The sequence below is a fragment of the Vipera ursinii genome, assembly GCF_947247035.1.
Source record: "Vipera ursinii genome assembly, chromosome: Z".
Classification (NCBI taxonomy): Eukaryota; Metazoa; Chordata; class Lepidosauria; order Squamata; family Viperidae; genus Vipera; species Vipera ursinii.
Window position 1 is genome coordinate 38,102,403 of NC_139517.1, and position 19,590 is coordinate 38,121,992.

Genomic DNA, 19,590 nt, shown 5'->3' on the forward strand with positions numbered 1-19,590 from the left:
GCATTTTGACATTGTGTGGTCTTTTTGTCCCATTCTTTACAAATTTTCCATCCTTGCTCCTATGTTCTTCTGTGTGTCCATTTACTAGTGAGGGATAATATATGCTGAGTCTTTATTGATTGGGTGCAGATATATTATCATACCATTTTTCCCCCACTGTATTAATGTCTTCTACCATCTTACTCTGCTTTCTCTCTGCGGAGTTACATATCACATTCTGTCACAAAGTGGTTGGGGTGGGTGGGCTAGCTTTGTAACCATGATTTATACTTTAGCACAATGTTTGAATCCAGCATTAACAGGATAAAGTTAAGCTAGTGTGATGTTGAAATTATGTTAGATCAGTGAGTGTATGTGTATTCAGTTTATTTAGATAACATAAGGACTGATATTGCTTGCATGATAGCCAATGATAAAGCATGAATTCACCATGTCCTAAAAATATATCTAAGATTCTATTGTTCTTCTAATATGCAAATATTTTAATTCTATACACACCCAAAATGTGACAAATTATTTAGATTTTGCAGAATGACAACTTTGGTTGCAGATCCATGACTAAATTAAGAAATCACCTGCTTGTTATGGGAGGCCAGGGCCCAAAGAGCTTGAAAGCTGAATCCTTGGCCCCTGGGGCTCTGATCGCAATATATCTTCCTTAACATTCATATTTCTGATATCGTAATTTCACCAGAAATCAAATTTCTGATTTAATAACTTCTTCAATGATGTCTGGGGTATGATGGGAATGGAATCTAATACAGTTAGACATCATCAGGTTGAGAAGTTAGGAATGATGCATTTGTTACAAAAGAGGAGAGCCAAATTTTTCAAGGCATGTTTCACCACTGGGTGTGAAAATCTATTCAGGAATCATAGAGATCACATTAGCAAGTTTGAAAAGCTAAGAGTCTGCATAAGATGTGAGAATTTGCATATAAGACGCATTTAAGTGTGTAAAAAAGTTTGAGCAGGTGCAGACTTTAGATGGTTGACTGTACATAATTACTGTAAATTTGCTTCTGCACATCTATAAGAAAAGATCTTATACAGTTTATAAATTATATGTACTATTACAAAATAAAGGAGTACTGTACTGTATTTTCCCCCAATGTCTGGGTTCATGGAAGTTTTTTGACATGCATTCACAGATTTGTGTTTCTGTGTCTTTATTTATTCCAGTGCTATACAATACAAAGACCCATATAATGTTAAGAAATGTAATAAATATAAGCAATGAATTATTTATTTACCTGGTTGCATTTACAATCTTATATCCCCCTGGAAAAAAAGCTTCCCAAAGTGACTTACTAAAAGTTAAAAAATATAATAAATAAAATCAATTAGAAAGTAAACAAGAACATTCACAGAGTATGGTGTAAAAGAAGAGTAAGCACAAGTAGGCATTATTTATAGGAAACATGTACAGTGTAATAATCACTTTATTTAAACCCTACCTGTTTGAGAACTTCAGTAAGGAAAGATAGTAAATAAATCATACAGGGATGATTTGGAAGTAAGTTTAAAGCAGTTTTTGGAAGTCTTGTTTTCCTCTGTGGGTTAAATGCTTTGGAAGTCCACAGATTGTAACTAACTGAAATCCCAATGATTTTAGTCTGGTTCTAAGCACTGCTAAGTCACCTATGTCCCCTTCTCTCTGTCTCTCTGTCTGTGTGTGTGTGTGTGTGTGTGTGCGCGCGCGCGCGTGCAAATTTGTATTTAAACAGCAATCAGTGCACTGGATGTACTTCTATGCCTAATAAACAGAAGAGCTTCAGAGGAAAGAAAAGGGGATTGACCATTGTTACTTTCCCAACTTCTTTCCATGCCTCGAATCTCTCCCAAGGCTGCCCCTCCGCCACTGCTCCTTCCTTACCATTTCCACTGCACGGGGATCCAGCTGGCTGGGCGGCGCAGGTACCGAAAACTGGATTTTCTTCCGCTCCTTGGGGTCCATCGCGACGTCCTGGAATCAGACAGCCGCCTACTTCTCACAAGAAAAACTCTCCCGCTGGATTCCCTCCCTTTGCCTTTGCCTTTTTTCAGTCCCCCAGGATCCCCTTAGCAGCAGGCGCTGCCCGGTGCCAACTTCCCGTGCTGCAAAAGCAACTGAAGGTGGCAGAGCTCAACTCTCCTTCATAGCTGCGTTAGGGGAGGCTGGAGGTAGCGATGGGAGGGCAGGCGAAGAGGAGGCGGCAGGAGTGGGGGAGAGAGGGGAGGGGAGGGGAGGGAAGCTTGGTCTCTTGCCAGCTGCTGCCTGAATTATTGAGTCCTCCAGAGGAGGCAGGTAGGAATCAGGATTCTGGCTCCTAAGAAGCCCTCAGCTGGACGCCTATTAAAATGACGCCACTCAAAAGAGATCAGTAGCTGCCGTCTTAGCCCGTTCCGAAGAGCAGCAGGAGGGGAAAGTTAACCAAGTAGCTTTCTGGACAACTCTTCATCAATCCCTATATCTTTCTTTCCCTGTCCTGCCTTCCCAGCCCAGTGCCAATCCCCTCTTCTTTAGGTTTCAGTTCCAGGAGATTAATAATTGTATTGCAAGACATTTGAAATCATAAACAACCAAGAATTGTGGAGCTGGAAGGGACCACATGAATTGCCTACTCCAATGCATTCCAGTCTTGACAGCTTTAAGGTAGTGAACTTCGGTTCCCAGAATTCCCCAGCCAGCATGCTACCTGGAGAATTTTGGGAGTTGAAATCCACACATCTTACAGCTGCTAGGCACTATGGACTAGTCCAACTCTCTGTAAAATGTAGAAAACCAGTTAAGCTATTCTGAGAGGTGTCTGTCCAACTTTTTTATATATATAAAATTCGCCAGGGATGGACAGCCAACAACCTCCATTGATAGTGTGCTCTACTGTTGGACTGATTTTACAGTCAGGGAGGTTTTTTCTACATTTAAATGAAATCTAGGAAGCCGCAATTTGAACCTCTTATTTCTGATGCTGGTTTGTGCCCAGGAATCGTGGCTTCTGAAGAAGAGTAAAAACTTGTATCAGAAATCCTCCAGTTGATTACCAGTCAGTCCTTGATGTGCTGGACTATAGCTTCTGAGAAGCCCACACACAAACCTCTGAATTCACATATTCTGAATCATTTAGGGGTGAGAGTAAAGTAATGATCAGTGATGTCAAAAGAAAACAGCAGTGGCTTTTTGCAGAACAGCTATTGAGTGACAATGCAATTTGCATTTATGAACTAAAATATGAATAATTGTTCAAACGATTATCTTCATGAAGATAAATCTCTTCATGAAGATCACCTCTTTCAAAGAATAACTTTTTAAAGATTCTTTGTTTAAGAATGGCCATCTTAAGACTAGTGGCTAATAGTTGTGGAAAGGAGATGTGTTTCTTCCTTGGAAAAACTGCTTTTCAATGTTGCTATTGCTAATAATTGGTTTGGTTGTCTACAGCAAATTTAGCTTCCTTTTCCTCAAAAGGGACCAGACAAATTAGTTTTTGAACCCTGAAATCTATGAATATTTGTGGGATATCCTCTACTAAGTCTCCTAGGGCCTTTTTGGTTCAATAACCTTTGAACAGATTTGATAACAGATTTAAACTTTTTGTAAATTAAGGAATAGACAGTGCAGGAGCAAGGTATCTCTGGCAGTATTTAGGATGTTGGCCAATACAAGCAATTTTATAACCAGCAGAGGTGTAGGTGTTATAGTTCTTGTAGTCAAATATATCACCCTGTTCAGTTATAGTTCGTCAGGATGTGTTCACAGAGTAAACATTTTTAATTTCTTTCATTGGGACACACTTGTGATGAAAACCTAATGCAGCTTTCCGTGTTAGACTGGCAGTTCTCATATTGTTAAATCTGAACTGCAGAGAAAATTCCTCAAGGTACTTGTTGAACGAAGGACTCTAATTTGCAAGAGAGAAATACACACAAGATGACTTGGTGTTATTCCTGATTCCAATCCCATATTTTATTCCTTGTCTGATATGATTTCAGTGTTCTCTGAGCAGCTTAGAAATTCCCCAATATGGTAACTGAATTAAAACAGAATAATATATAGATATCTGCCTGATATGGCAAAACATATAGTTCCTAAAAAGCAAACAGCACAAGGAAAATCTGGGAGAGTTTTCTTTCATTACATCTGAGTTTGGTCTGAGTTTCCAAAAATTAATTCTGAATAGGCAGAATTCAATATGAATTTTGCAGTAACTACCAGAATCCAAAAGACAGAGAGAAAAGCTATGTGACAATAGTATTCATTGTCACTGATATTGGTGCATAGGATTACCCAGATACTCCTATAATTTTCTCAACTTGCTCTGTTTATTTGAAGATAAATAAATCCCACCTTGACCAAGCAAGGAACAGAGTGGAAACTATTATTCCATTCAAAATAAGAACCAACGTTCATTTTCCCTATTGGAGACAAATAGGCTGATTAGCAGCATGGCATTATACTGTGCTGACACAAGAACTCACAATATTCTGGTCTGACCACATATGAAGGATAATATGAGTTAAATGCTGTCATACTTATTGAAAGAAATAGAAACTTAAGTCACAGTGATAGTTTAGCATAGTGTTTCTCAATCTTGATAATTTTAAGAAGTGTGGATTTCAACTCCCAGAATTCCTTAGGTGATAGGTAGAGGTAGTCAGATAATATAGGGTCTCATCCTGCAGGTATTTAAAGCATTGTTCTTATCCTCCAAAGTCCTAAGCTGCTTAGGATCAGATTGTTTAATTCTCTCAACTAGTCTTTCTGATGTATTAAGATTTATCTCTCCAAGGTATTTTTCAAGTATTAGTTAGGGTGGTATCTGCAATAAGAAATAAAAATAAGTGAGGCATTGGGTGAGTGTGTTAATCTGATTTATATCCCAGCTGGGTTATGGTGCAATATGATTAAGTTTCTGGAAGCAACACTTAATGGTCCCCATATATTTGTTAACTAGAAATATTTACTCTAGTTTTTCCTCCTCAAATACATTTGTTTTCTGAGGTTTTCGCGGGTGTTTGTATGTGGATCTTTGGTCATTCGGGTTTTTTCCCACATAGAATTGAAGGTGTAAAAGCAACGTTTCGACGAAATCCCATCCGTCATCCTCAGGCTGGTGGCTTCAGCTTCCTTCTTCTGGGAGAAGCATGTGGTAGTGACTGTTTGTTCCTCTTTTTTGAACTGCCAGAGGGGGGGTGTTCTGTGGGTGGAGGTGTTCTCTGATTGGGTGGGGGATTAGGTATGTTGTGATTGGGTGGGAGTGTGTTTTGAATGGGGTGTGTGTTCTGATTGGTTGGGGGTGTGTTTTGAGTGGATGGGCTGGTCTCAGCTGCCAGCCTTAGACCTGAGCTGGTGAGTTGTGCTGCTTTTGTTCGGCTTCGTGTTTGTGGTGGTGCCATGTTTTTATAGTGGGTGTCAGTTTGCTTATTGTGTGGTTTGGAGGGGTTTAAAGTGGCTGATGTTGCAGCTGTAGTTAGGTTTCTGTTTTGTGGTTGTGCGTCGTTATCATTGTGGGTTCGGATTTGCTTTTTGAATGGTTGTGTGGTGGTGATGTCATGTGATGTTATCATGAGTTTGGGTCTGGTATCATTCTTGGTGGTTGGGACTCATCTGTCAATCAAGGGGGGTTTCTAAATGGCTGGTAGGCGAGAGGTATCATCTCATTTGTTCATGCTGTGGGGGCGTTTTTCTATCTCAATGGCTTCTCTGATTATTCTGTTGTTAAAATGTTCAATTTTGGCAATAGTTCTGGTTTTTTTAAAATCAATTTCATGTCCCGTGGCTTCAAAGTGTTGGACCAGGGATGAAGTTTGTTCTCCCTTTCTGAGTGAGTTTCTGTGTTCTTCAATGCGTGCACTTATTCTTCTGTTGGTCTGTCCGATGTTTGTGGTGGGGCAGGTGGTGCATGGGATTTTGTATACTCCTTGGTTTTCTAACCCAATTATGTCTTTGGGGTTTCTTAGGATGGTGGATATTTTTCTGTCTGTGTAGAATGCTGTTTTGATGTTGTGTTTTTGGAGGATCTTGCTGATTCTGTCTGTGGTCCCTTTTATATATATATTACATTATTCTATATATATATCATCATCCCCAGTCTGCATGTCTGAAGATTATAGAAAGTGCTGTTCCACACTGTATTCTGTTTGCCGTGTTTTAATTAGCAATCATACATATTTGCTGGCTAGTAATTGGATGAGGTACCCTCAGGAAATTCTAGCAATGGGATATAGGCCCATTTTAGCTGCCTAAATTTGCCTATTTATTCAAAACATTAAAAGAAATCAGGCCAGTGCTCCATATTAAACACTTTTCCCTGTGTTTAGTTCTCAGAGACTACCTGGGTAAATCCATGCAGTTTTCTGTAAGATTTTTCAGAAGTGGTTTGCCAATGCCTTCTTCACCAGATTGAGAGAGTATGACAGGTACAAGGTCACCAAGCTGGTTATGAGGCTAAGGCAGGACTAGAACTTAGTCTCCCAGTTTCTAGTTTGATGCCTTTACCACTATATCAAACTGGCTCTCAATATAGAAACGTACCAACACACACACACAAAAACACACAAACCCCCAAGCAATCATCAGATCAATTAAAAATTTAAAAGAGAAATGAGTTGCAATCCTCTATATACTTCCCAGAATAAGTTTTGTTGAAGTCAATGTGATTTATTTTTGAACAGTTATGCATAGTTGATGTGCTTAATTTATCAGGTTTGGAGCAGTAAGATAGAATCTACCTGAAATACAAAAAATACTTTAAAAAACAGAACTTAGTTGGAATATTAAATTCTGTATCTAGTGGAAAAAAATATAGATGTTTATTGTATGATTTCAGAAGTAACACATTTAGCCCTGCTTGTTTTCCCACTATTCTGCACATCTTTTCTATCCCTTGGCCCATCCATTTGTCCTTTGCCATCACCTCCTTTTTTCAACTTTTTCTTACATTTTCTTACATTTTCTTACATTTTCAACTTTTCTTTGGGGAGCAGAGACTATCAGCATATTCCTACAAATAATTATCCGGACATAAGCACCATTAAGTGTAAGTTTACTTAGTCTCTTATGTGCACTGTATGCTTACACCTATGCATAAGATTGTGCCATTCCTAATGTCCAAAAGCTTCTGTGAAATAGTGTCATTCCTAGAATGGGGGCCATTTAAGGACATGTTGACTCACAGGAAGCAAAATGTACACAGCCAACTGGTAAAATATTCATTTCAGAGGTTGCTTCCATAAACAAGTTTAGCAACTTTCAGGCTCCAGGTTAATCCTTTTATTTAATAGCCACATCATTACATGTTTGGCCTGCATATTTATTCTGGAAGTCTGTAATGGAATAAAATAAGGAATGGGAATTGGGTGGGACTCAGAAGAAAATTTTCTTGCAGGCCATGAGAAGTCAGTAATTGAATAAATGGGAATAAATGGGAAATGGTTTTTTTACAGCCAATTGATTATCCCCTTTTCTTTTGAACAAACAGAACAGAGACAAGATTCTGCACCCACTTTACGGTCTATTTCTGTTGCTCCCCTCTGGGAGCAGATTCCCAAGTATTTCTAGCAAGACTACCCAATTCTGTAATAGCTTTGTTACCTAGGCCATCTGTCTGGTAAACTCACAAGATTCGTTTTTCTCACCATGCACATGTATACATAACCCGAACTAGACTGTTGTTTCTCTTTGTCTGGGTATATGCATAATTCTGTATTTATTTATTTATTTTTGTCATATTTATGTAGTGTATATCGGAGATGATGACCCTTTGAGAGCTGTATGCAATGAAATTTCATTTTAATGTATGCCGATTAGTGTACATTCAAAGTAACAATAAAATTATTATTCTATTCTAAACCAGTCAGTATTCAGGACTGCTGAGTTTCCTGGGAAGCCAGGAAAGAAAACTAGAACAAGCTGATGATCTCAAATGATCCACTGAAAGCAATGCATTATTCTGCAACCAACCTATAACGATTATGAATTTATCACAGAACCTGCAAGAAAACTCAGTGGATGCTCAAAATAGACCCAGATTTTTTGGGCCACATGCTGACTCTGTAAAATGCTTAGAGTGGGCTGTAAAGCACTGTGAAGCAGTGTATAAGTGCTGTTGCTATTTACACTGAGATGTATAGGGATGTAGGATGTCAGGTATTTTTAAAAATCAGCTTCTTAATTCTCTTGAGAATAATGGTACAGCTGTAATAATAAGCAGAAATGGACTAGATCTCTATTAAAGCCACAACATGAAAGGAAACCTGTTAGCTTTTTTGTTTGTTTTTTTTAAATCAAGTCTTAATTTGGAAGTTAGATGACTAGGAACAGATGCAAGATTGAATCAACAATGGGGAGAGCAAGAGGAGAAATCCATTATGGATTTTTGCTGACCCAAGGATGAGTTAATAGTACTGTGACTTGATAGCGGCAAAAAATTCTCAGCATAATTCAGGCTTCTGTTTAAATTTTTTTTTACTCAAATGGCAACTTCCACTAACTGGGAGCAAGGTTGAAAAAATGGCACCAAACTGAGCTGCTGAGCTCCAGGTGACCATTAAATGGCAGCAACAAGTTAGAATTTTCTGCATCTCTTGCCCCCATCTAGCGAACATCCAGATGTTTGCAACCCTCATCTGGGGTAGCTCTAAGCTGGCAGAACCAGCTGCTGCTGAACTCATAGATGAGGACAAGAATTTGCTTAAAGTATCTAAAAATGTGGTTACAGTCCTAGCTTGCTTGTCTCAGCAACCTAATCACTCAAATAATTAGCAGCAGCGAAGATTTGTAAAATTTTGCAAAAACCCCTGAAGAACAACCAACCAAGCCTGTCCATCTCTATCCTAAGCAATGATTGCTGGAGCAAATTGTCAGAAAGACTTGATTCACACATCTCACTAGACCAGGGGTTCCTAAATATTTCACCATCACATATTCCTTAATGTAAACACCTGCTATAAATCCAAACACCGGAAAGGATCACAAAGGATACTCAATACTCAATAATTCTTCATACCTCTCCTGGGATGCAGTCTGTACTTTCCCACATGAGGTAGACCTCACAGTTTGGAAACCTTGCTCTAGAGCAGGGGTAGGCAACCTTGGCTCTAGACCATAACTTGGATGCCTGGTCTAGGCTTAGCCTAGGCATTAACTGACAATTTACTGTGGCCAGTAAATCGTGCTTTATATTTCAGGGTAATGTATTAATCCACCTAATATATTCAATTAGTTGTGATTAACCAACTCATAGTGATACATAAACCCTTTGGAGAAGTTGGGCAATACAGGTTGGAATGCTTAACTGCTCCCTGTTTACATGTATCTTAGGCACAAGAGGTATTCTCTCAGTATGCTCTTTCATCTTCAACCAGCCTTGGATGGTGGGACAACCTTTAAAAGAGGTCTACCCACTTGAAATGCATCCAAGAACTCATCTACAGGTAGTCCTCAATGTGTAACAGTTCATTTAATGACCGTTTAAAGTTACAATGGCACTGAAAAAAGTGATCTGTGACCATTTTTCACAATTACAACCATTGCAACATCCCCATGGTCATGTGATCAAAATTCAGAAGCTAGGCAACTGACTCATATTTATGACAGTTGCTGTCTCCCAGCATCATGTGATCCTCTTTTGTGCTGTTCTGATGAGCAAAGTCAATGGGGAAGCCAGATTCCCTTAACAACCGTGTTACTAACAAAGGTCATAAAATGGGGCAAAATTCACTTAACAAATATCTCATTTAGCAATAGAAATTTTCTGCTGAATAAGTCAAGGACTTGCTGTATGTATGTAAAAGCATACATACATAATATATACATACATGCACATAAGGTAAAGGTAAAGGTTCCCCCGCACACGCGTGCTAGTCGTTTCCGACTCAGTTTCAAAGCTGAAGAGCCAGCGCTTGTCCGAGGACGACTCCGTGTTCATGTGGCTGGCATGACTAGACGCCAAAGGCACACGGAACGCTGCACATACACACACACAAACACACACATACAATAAGAGCACCTGGCTTTTCAAATTCAAGCTATTAATCGTTCTCTCCTCACTCTTAACACAGACAGAGAGAGCTAGTTTTCGTTTCTCACCCACTCACCTCCAACTTGCACATATTCAGAGAGATTTAAATCCATGTTCTCTTTGTGGTGATGTACGTATAAGGAGCCACCTTACATGGATAGTTTGATAGCCTCAGAGGTATTTCTGAGGCTTGTGAGTAAGTGAGAAAATCCTGGATTTTTCTGGATTCAGTTCAGAATGGAATATTTTGCCCAGCTCAGAAGAAAAGGACTGAAATCCTGAGCAATTGAAAATTTGTGAAATTTAAAGACAACTCATCTGCCTCAGTGGCTTATTTCCAGAAGCTCTAGCAATAAGGAAAATATTTACCCTGACAGAATGGCCAGCCAGCAGCTCCATTCTGTCTTATACCTGGATGATTGACAAAAAGTAAATTTATGTGTGGGAACAAAACTATCTGTTCTCTTCCACTATATTTTTAGAAAAAAGGTAGGTAATCCCAAGATGATTCCATACCGTGAATATTGCTGTGTTGTTATTTCTCTCTCTTTTTCCTTTGAGTAAGAAAATACAGCTACAATTCTACGTCACTTTCAGTGCATTACTATAGAATATGACAACTCATAGAACAAACTGAAATTCCATCTCCAAGGGCAAAGAAATAGAAGTCTCAACTCACAGGGAGAGTAGATTCAGCTTTGGCATTCCCACCTATCACCTGCAGAAAGATCCACTGCCTTTTCCCTTTCTGATAGCACAGCATTAAGATTGGAGACCAAGAACAGGGATTCAGTCACTCTTCCAAGCCTTCTTCTCCCTAAATATTACCTCAACAGAATGAAAAATGTATGGCAGGCTCTAGACCTCTTCTGCTCTGCCAAGTTCAGACCAGCAAGGATTTGAAAGCTGTGATCATAGCACACTTTACAGCAGCTGCCAAAATTGATCTTCTTCTAAGTCCTATTGACTTGGTCTTTGTAAAGTGGGTGTCCACCAGATGTGCAGGATTATATTTTTGGTTGAGCCACCTGGGAGTGAAGAAAGTTGTCTTTTATACCTAGAAGTCATCAGTTGGGACAGTATGTTTTCAACATTCGGGCAAGTTTTTAAAAGAAAATAGGTTTGGTTAATATGTATATCAACATAAATTTTCATTTGGAGGCTGGAAAAATTTCCCAGCCATGTAACTCTGTCATGAAAAGCTGAACTACAGCTAGTTCTCGACTTACAACCAAAATTTCCACTGCTAAACAAGATGGTTGTTAAGTAAATCACACCCAATTTTATAATCCTTTTTGTCCTGGTTGTTAAGTGAATCACTGCAGTTGTTAAGTGCATCACACAGTCATTGAGTGAATCCAGCTTTCTCCATTGACATTGTTTGAACAAAGCCAGCTGGGAAGGTAGTAAAATGGTGCTCATGTGACCCTGGGAAGCTCCAACCATCATAAATATAGGCCCATTGCCACGTGCCCGAATTTTCATCAGATGACAGGGATGCTATGAGGCTCATAAGCACAAGAACTGTCATAAGTCACTCTTTTCAGTGCCGGTGTAACACTGAACAATCACTAAATGAATGGTTGTAAGTGAAGGACTACCTTCAAATTGGAAAGGGACTGGCATACTAATAATTAAGAAGAAATTGAAAAACAGATGATTCCGCCATGCTCTGGCTGTAACCATTGAGAAATTGTTATGAGGTACTCCAAATGATAATCAGAACAAATAAGAGTATTCACTCCTATCTTCCAACACAATGGGACACAAACTATATCCTGAATGCACTAGGTGTACCAAATATAAAATGTGAGACCCATGACTTGGCAGTCGGGGTCTCACCTAGTATTCTGGGTTCCATTTTGGAAAGCCTTTAAAGCATTATTCCTTGTCTTTCTCTGAAAGGAAATATCAGAGGAAGAAGTTAAATAAACTTGAACATTGGCTACAAGAAGCCACAAACAATTATAATGCCATGCCAACCTATGGGGATTCCAGTAAATTAATGAAACACAAATTGCTTTTCTCTCAAACTGAATTTGCCTTGACCTGCATTAAAGTGGAATGATTGGGAAGGGTGAACAGCCTGGTAAATTGTTTAGCTTTTGGACCTCAATAGACGGGCAGATGTAGCTCAATTAAAGACACTCAGGGACAGATTCGTGTTACTAAGACAGCCATTAATATTCAGTTTGAAAACAATTCTGCTAAGTTCTTTATTGTGCAGACAACACATCTAATGAGAGAATTCTACCTCTGGGGACCAACCAAACTCTAATCTTTGGATAACCAGCAGCAATAATTTTACAACTTCATTAACTGTGCCTAAAACTGGATAAGGAATTAAATTATAAAAAAATGATAAGTTTCATATGGTTGCCTTTTTGAGCATTTGAGGACTGTAATGTCTTGCTCTCTCTCCCCACCCCTTTGAATGAAGTTGGGGGAAGGAGGGGATGTGATAAGAATAAAATGTTTTTTGAAACAGTCACATCTGTCTGTTTCTCATTGCTGACATGTGCTCCTGGGTGTCCTGATGCCTTATAACAGGGGTAGGCAACCTTGGCTCTTTTATGACTTGTGGACTTCAACTCCCAGAATTCCTGAGCCAGCCATGCTGAGGGGAAAGGGAGAGGTTTCCAAGCTGAGCCATGCTGGCTTAGGAATTCTGGGAGTTGAAGTCCACTAGTCATAAAAGAGCCAAGGTTGCCTACCCCTGCCCTATAACTATCCACTTCCTGCTCACAGGAAATTTCTACTCAGTTGCCCTCAATTAACTTCATCGTGCCAAATGGGAGAAGTACAAAAGATGGTTAAAACCAATGGGAAACCAGAGGCCTTTCTGCAGGGAGAGGATACAGGGTTTTTTTTTTATATGCATATTTATTTGAAGATAAACAAGCTGAGAGGAGCTGGAGACACAACTTAAACTCTGCAGCAGGTAGTCAACATATATAGATAGTCCTCGACTTACAACAGTTCATTTAGTGATCATTCAAAGTTACAACACCATTGAAATACGTGACTACTTATGAACATTTTTCACACTTACCAGCACCACATGATCAAAATTCAGATGCTTGGCAACTGATTCATATTTATGACAATTTCAGTGTCCCCGGGACATGGTGATCACCTTTTGCGATCTTCTGGCAAGCAAAGTCAGTGGGGAAACCCATTTCAGTTAACAACTGTATTACTTAATTTACCAACAGCAGTGATTCACTTAACAACTGTGGCAAGAAAAGTCATAAAATGGGGCAAAACTCACTTAACAAATGCTTTACTTAGCCACAGAAATTTTGGGCTCCATTGTGATCATAAGCTGAGGACTACCTGCATCGCTTCCATGCTAGATTTCATATGCAGATCAGATCCCTATAAACACTTTAAAATATTTGAAAAGCACAACAAAATAATTTTGCTGCTCTGTTAGAAATGGGGGAAAAAATGAACAATCACCTGTAATCATCACCAGTCAGTTTGGAACTTCATGGCTCCTACAAAATGTCCTGGCCACCATTATCCACATTTTTTGCACGTTAAGACAGCAGGGCCAGACTTGCCTCAAAATAACACACAGTGATAAGCTCCTGAGAGAGATCTGATGGGCACTTATAACAGCTGTATCTAGATAGGCAATTATTGGGGAAGATAATGCAAGACTGCATTTACTTCCTTGGCATTTGGTGTTTGTGGCAATCAAACACATGCACTAAATCAAGATATAGCTGTTTCTCCTTCCCCAGATATCTGCAAGATACTAAGGAAGTCAAAAAGGCAACTCATGAATAAGTGCATTTGATGTTTTGTAAGCATTCTCAAGAAACATTCTCACCATTTATTCAAAGGTGCTACTGTGATAACGGTTTACTTTAATCAGTCTTCAGAAAAAAATGATACTTGCCAAGTAAGGCTTGGTGATAAGACTATATTTATTATCTTTGCTAGCATTTCTAGACCCAGCCCATGGCATTATTTTAGATCCTCAAAATATCTAACTTTAGGATCATTGGAGGAATTTCTCTGAGAGCATTACTAGGGAAAACAGCTACCTGGGCCTTTTTTAATTTAGTGGTGTTCTCATGGTTGCAGAATGAAGTCTTACCTGTCACCTGGCAAAGAACTTTTCATTTTTCCAGCCTTCAGTTTGTATTCATTATAAGTTGCTTTCTCTTTTTCAACCTGTGATTTTCCCCCCACATGATTTTCTTAGAAATGGAACACCTGTGGCAAAAGCAAGCAAAGGCACCTTGGGTATAATCTCAAAATAACTGAAGCACCACTTGAAAACTATCAGTATTGACAAATTCACCACGGGTCATTTGCAAAAGGCAACTTTACTCAGAACAGCTTACATCCTGTGACAATATCTGCAACACCATCAGCCATACACATCTGCCCACCCTGGGTCTTTGGAAAGGACTCAATAGGTAGACAAAAATGTCAAATCCAGTCTGAATATCTGGCTGACTGTGCAATAAACTATAATAATAAAAATAAAAATATGAATCTGATCTGGGCAAAAGCCTAATTTTTCCTCCAAGATCTTGTATCATCTTTTTAACTTAGATGTCCTTTTGTCACAACTCATGTTCTCTTGTTCATTTCAGTAACTCTGCTTTTTGTTCAGTTCTTTGCTTTTATTTCAGTCCTCAAATAACCTGCTATAATGGATTCTTTATCAGGCATAGTGCTTGCTTTTGTTAGCTATTTAAAGCATCATTAGAATAGCTTCATAAACCAAATGTTATCCTCTGTTTCCACCATGCTGGCTTTATCTTGTCCACAATAAGTACATCGTCGAAGTAAGGGCAGACCCCGGGGATTCCCTTAAGGGTTTTTTCCATAATTTCCTGGAAAATTCCCGGGGCTGCGGATATGCCAAATTGTAAGCGGTTTACTTTGAAGGCTCCATGATGTGTGACAATGGTCTGGGCATTAGCAGTGCCCGGGGTGACAGGTAGTTGCAAATACACCTGCGCCAAATCCAATTTCGCAAAAATGGCGCCGGACTTAATGGCTGCGAGGACGTCTTTTACTGCTGGGATGGGGTAAGCGTGCGAATTCAACGCTCGGTTCAGGGTGGCCTTATATCGGCGCAAATTCTTATTTGGCCGTTCGATTTGACTGGGGTTACGATTGGTGTTTCCCATTCCCCCCCTTCGACTGGTTCTAAAACTCCCAGATTAACGAGTCGGTCCAGTTCATTCTCAATCTTGTTTTTGAGCGTGAACGGCACTCTCCTAGCTTTAATTCTTACGGGTAATACTTCGGGGTTTAATTTTAGTGATACTGGGGGGCCTGTATATTTCCCAAGCGAGCCATCGAAGATGTCTGTGAACTGCTGGCAGACAGCTTCAAGGCTTGTGGACTGAGTTGTGTTAATTCCTGTTAACGCGATTCCTAATGCTTCGAACCAGTCAAGACCTAGCAGACTGGTCTGGTTTTCCTGCGTTACTAGAATCGTGAGGAGTCCCCTGAACTGCTTAAATTCCACCGGAATCTTGGCTTTTCCCTTGAGTAGGATTGGGGTTTTTTGGAAGTTGGCAAGGTGTAAGCCGGTGGGCTGTAGGGAAATTTGCTGCTGGCTGCGGCTGCAAATGCTTTTATAAGTCTTCCACGAAATGAGGGAGACCGAGGATCCCGAATCGACTTCCATTTCACAGGGAACCCCGTGTAGCAGGACATTTATTTTAACCTTCGGCTTTAACACTAGGTGGACTGCTCCTGCCCCCTTATTCCTACCTACGGCTAGTACTAGGGACCTAGGGGGCTTTTTCCCATTGGAGGTGGTCAGACTCGTACCTGCGGATGTCACCTCCAATTCGTGTAGGTTCTCCCGGTTCTGGCTACGACAAATGGCTCTGAGGTGTCCGGTTTTGCCACAGCCGTGGCATTTGGCACTGCGGAAATGGCAGGATGCTCTTGGGTGGTTTCCCCCATAGCTGGCACATTTGGCTCAGATGCCCTGCTGACTGGTGCTTTTGTTGTTTGGAGGGGCCCCTCGGTTGTCGCGTTGGATCTTGAGCTTTTCGAACCTACGTTGTACGGCGTCAATATCAGTGGAGATGTCGTTCTGTCCACTGTCACTGGGGGCGATGTCCTCCTGGTGCACGGACCCGTATGGTCTGCTGTCCGGTGGTCCGGGTTTCTCACTGTAGCTGTCTTCATAAGCCATGACTTCCATGGAGACTTCGGCCAAGGTCAAGGTGGGTTTAGCAATCAGCTTCTTCCGTAGGCGCTCATCCTTCAGCCCGATTACTACCTGGTCGCGGATCCGGTCCTCCAGATCTGGGAACCAGCATCGGCGTGCGGCATGCCTGACTCTTGCTATGAAGTCGGTGGCGGAATCTTCGGGGAGTTGGAAGCGCCGCACGAAGTTTACGTGCCAGAACAGTTCTGATTTGGTTGGCATGAAATGCTTACTCAGTCCTTCCGTGAGTTCAGCGTACGGAATGGTGGTGATGGGCTCTGGGCTGAAAAGTCCTACGGCCACATCGTACACAGCTGGTCCGCTGAGGCAAAGGAGTGCTGCTGCCTTGGCCCGGTCGTCCGTGATCTTATTGACCAGCAGGAACCCTTCTACCTGGCCCCAATGTGACTCCCAGCACTCAGGGTGGCGAATGTTGAACTCGCGGATGTGGCCGAGGTTGGCCATACTGTCCCGGTTGTGGGTACTGCTTCGCGGGCGTTGAGGAAGTTGTACTTCCCACTGGTGACTTTTCTGAGCCGTGGAAAAAAAATCTCTTCTTTCCCTCGGCTAGTGACTTCAGCTATGCGAAGCAGTATATCCCACCTTTGTCGCCAGTGCTCTGTCAGCTGAAGAAGTACGCGAGACAGCTGGCTAACAGAAAACTTTTTATTCTCAGAACCGGGTGAGGAACAGTCTCGCAAAGCCTCTATTTATATCCCCAGCTGGCCGACTAGCGACCAATCAGGGCTGTGCCGGTTTCCCACTAGTCAGCGCGGACCAATCGGCGATGGTGAGCTTTGACAGCTCGGAGCTGTCAAGCTGTCTTGCGCCTGCGCAGTTACAGGCGGTTTTGACAGCAGAGAGCTGTCAAACGGTAGCGCTTGTGCAGTGGCTACTGGCAGCTTCTGACAGCTGTCAAAAGCTGCCGAAGGGTTTTACCTCATAACAGTTAACCAGTGAACACAATCATTAAACATAACGTATTAATACACAACAATGATTTAGGTTCTTATCCTGTTTTGTTCTAGTTTTGTTGTTCTGCAGTGCCAACTGCAAAAGGTGTAAGGGAGGAATTAGGCTCATACACAATCATGCTGGCACTTGTCTGAAGTTGGCAAGAAGCAGATTCTATTAAGACCCCTTGGTAAAGAAAGAGTTACAGTTCATTTTTTGGTCAGTTGAAGCCATATCGTGCAGCCATATTACATATATCGCACATATATCACATTTTTCTTTCCTCACTCCCAACTCCAATATCTTTAGTAGCTGAATTGTAGGTATAAATACAGTATAGTTGACTTTTGAAATGAAAGTCTATCTTTATTTTCACTGACAAAGGAGATACCCTTCTATAGTATATTGTCCCCCTCCCATATGTGTTGGGAAGAATTTCTCAGGAGTGCAATCTCAACATATCTGAAAGGCAATTTGGGAACACTGCTTTAAATATACTAACAATCTTTCTCATCACCTATAATTTCAGAACAATTCATGAAGAGCCAAAAAATCAACTAACTCTAGAGTAGGAATGAACAACTTAAGGTCTTGAATGCCTTTTACAGCGCCCGGTAAGTCCCCTGGTCACAAAGACTGAAAACTGGTACTTTGCCATTTATGAGGAAACTCATGAAAACTTGAAAGGGAACCTTAAAAAAGTTCTATATACAGTTTAAAAAGGGACCTCTGTTTTAGATCCCCATTCTAATTAAGGACAATACAGAATATCCAGAAGTTGTTCATGTATATGAGTTTGTTTTGTCCATTTGGCATCTTTATAGCCTTGGTACCCCAAAAATGTTATGTATAATCCCTGGCCAACCAAAATGTTGCCCATTCCTGCATTAGATTTTAAACCCTTTCTAGAAGGTTTCTATGTCAGTCTGGCCTTTTCAAAACAATCAATTAATTATGGCATAATTTTTGTAGATTATACCCATTCCTCCAAGGAATCAATATTATACTGTCATGTCTTGTCTTTTACTTTCTTAGAGAATTCCAGATTTTCCAAAGGTATCCAAAAGAATGGACACACCAATCTTGATTGCAAGAGGTCAGTCATAACATAGATACAAGATTATCTGGAGATGCAGGCTTTGCTTGCATGTTGTGCAAGAACGGTCTGATAATAAAGCCCATGAGTCTTTGCAGAAAAGCTCGAGAATGTAAAGACAGCGACTTAAAAAAAATCTTAAGAATCATCCTAAAAAAAAGGTGGAGTTTTTTTTTGGGGGGGGGAGAACTTGCATGATTTGATGACTCTATTGGTAGGGCTGATCATATAAGTAATTTTTATTACATTATGGTTAAATGTAACAATCTAAATTTAGTTATATTTCCTACTCTTTCTTTTTCTCTCCTGTCTTTAACTTATTTTGCCTGTTACATTTCACTCTTTTTTCCATGCTTTATTAAAGTTTGCAAACCCTGAAAAAAATAGCATAAAGGTTATGTATATGCATGCCAAATCTAGTATGCCAGGAAATTTATGAACAAATTATGCCACATGGAAAAAACTAGCTCAGATAGACTTCTCAACATTATAGTTGCCAGATTTATTTATGCATATACAAAAACACTACTTTTGAACCAACTGCTGATATATTGTATTTCAACAAAACTGAGTATTGGAAATTAGAAGTGTTATGTTTTGGGCTTGTGGTGTTACACCATGTGCGTTGCTGGAGGAGCTAACGGCTCTCCAGCAACACAGACAGGCCGTCTCCGGTCCTGCAATTGGTCAGCCCCAGGCGGCAAGCGTGGGTTCAAACCTATTGGCTGCCACCTAGGGTCTAGACTATATATTGTGGCTGGTTGCAGCCCAAGCTTCAGTACAGTTCCAGCAAGAATAAAAGTATGAGTTATTCTGTACTCAGCCTCGTGTCATCATTCCTGCTCTCCAGAGCCCATGACTTAACAAAAAGTATTAATTTTCTATGCCTATTTGTAGTGTGGCTCATACATGAACATTATTATTTTCATTCTAGCGCAACATTTTAACTGATATTGAGCTTCATTCTTCTATCACTCTGCAACATATAAACAGATCTTCTTCAACAAAGAGAAGCACAATCACTGGTAGCAGCTTAAAGTACAGAATAAGATAGGATACTACTTTACATTGAACCAGATACTTAGTCCTTATGGCCTATTAATTGACTATTCTAATGGCAGCAGCTGTTTAAATTCTCAGACCACAGTCTTGTCTGGCACTGTTATCAGTTCTTTGAGTAGGTTGGATCAAGATTCAGACACTGCATGGATTACTGGATCTTTGTTTTATTATTATGGAATATAATAAAATAAATTTGACAATTTGTTATTATTTCCATTTTCATCCTCTTACATCAAAGAGAATCAAGGGTAGGGGGAAATTATCTTGAATTTCTTTCTCAC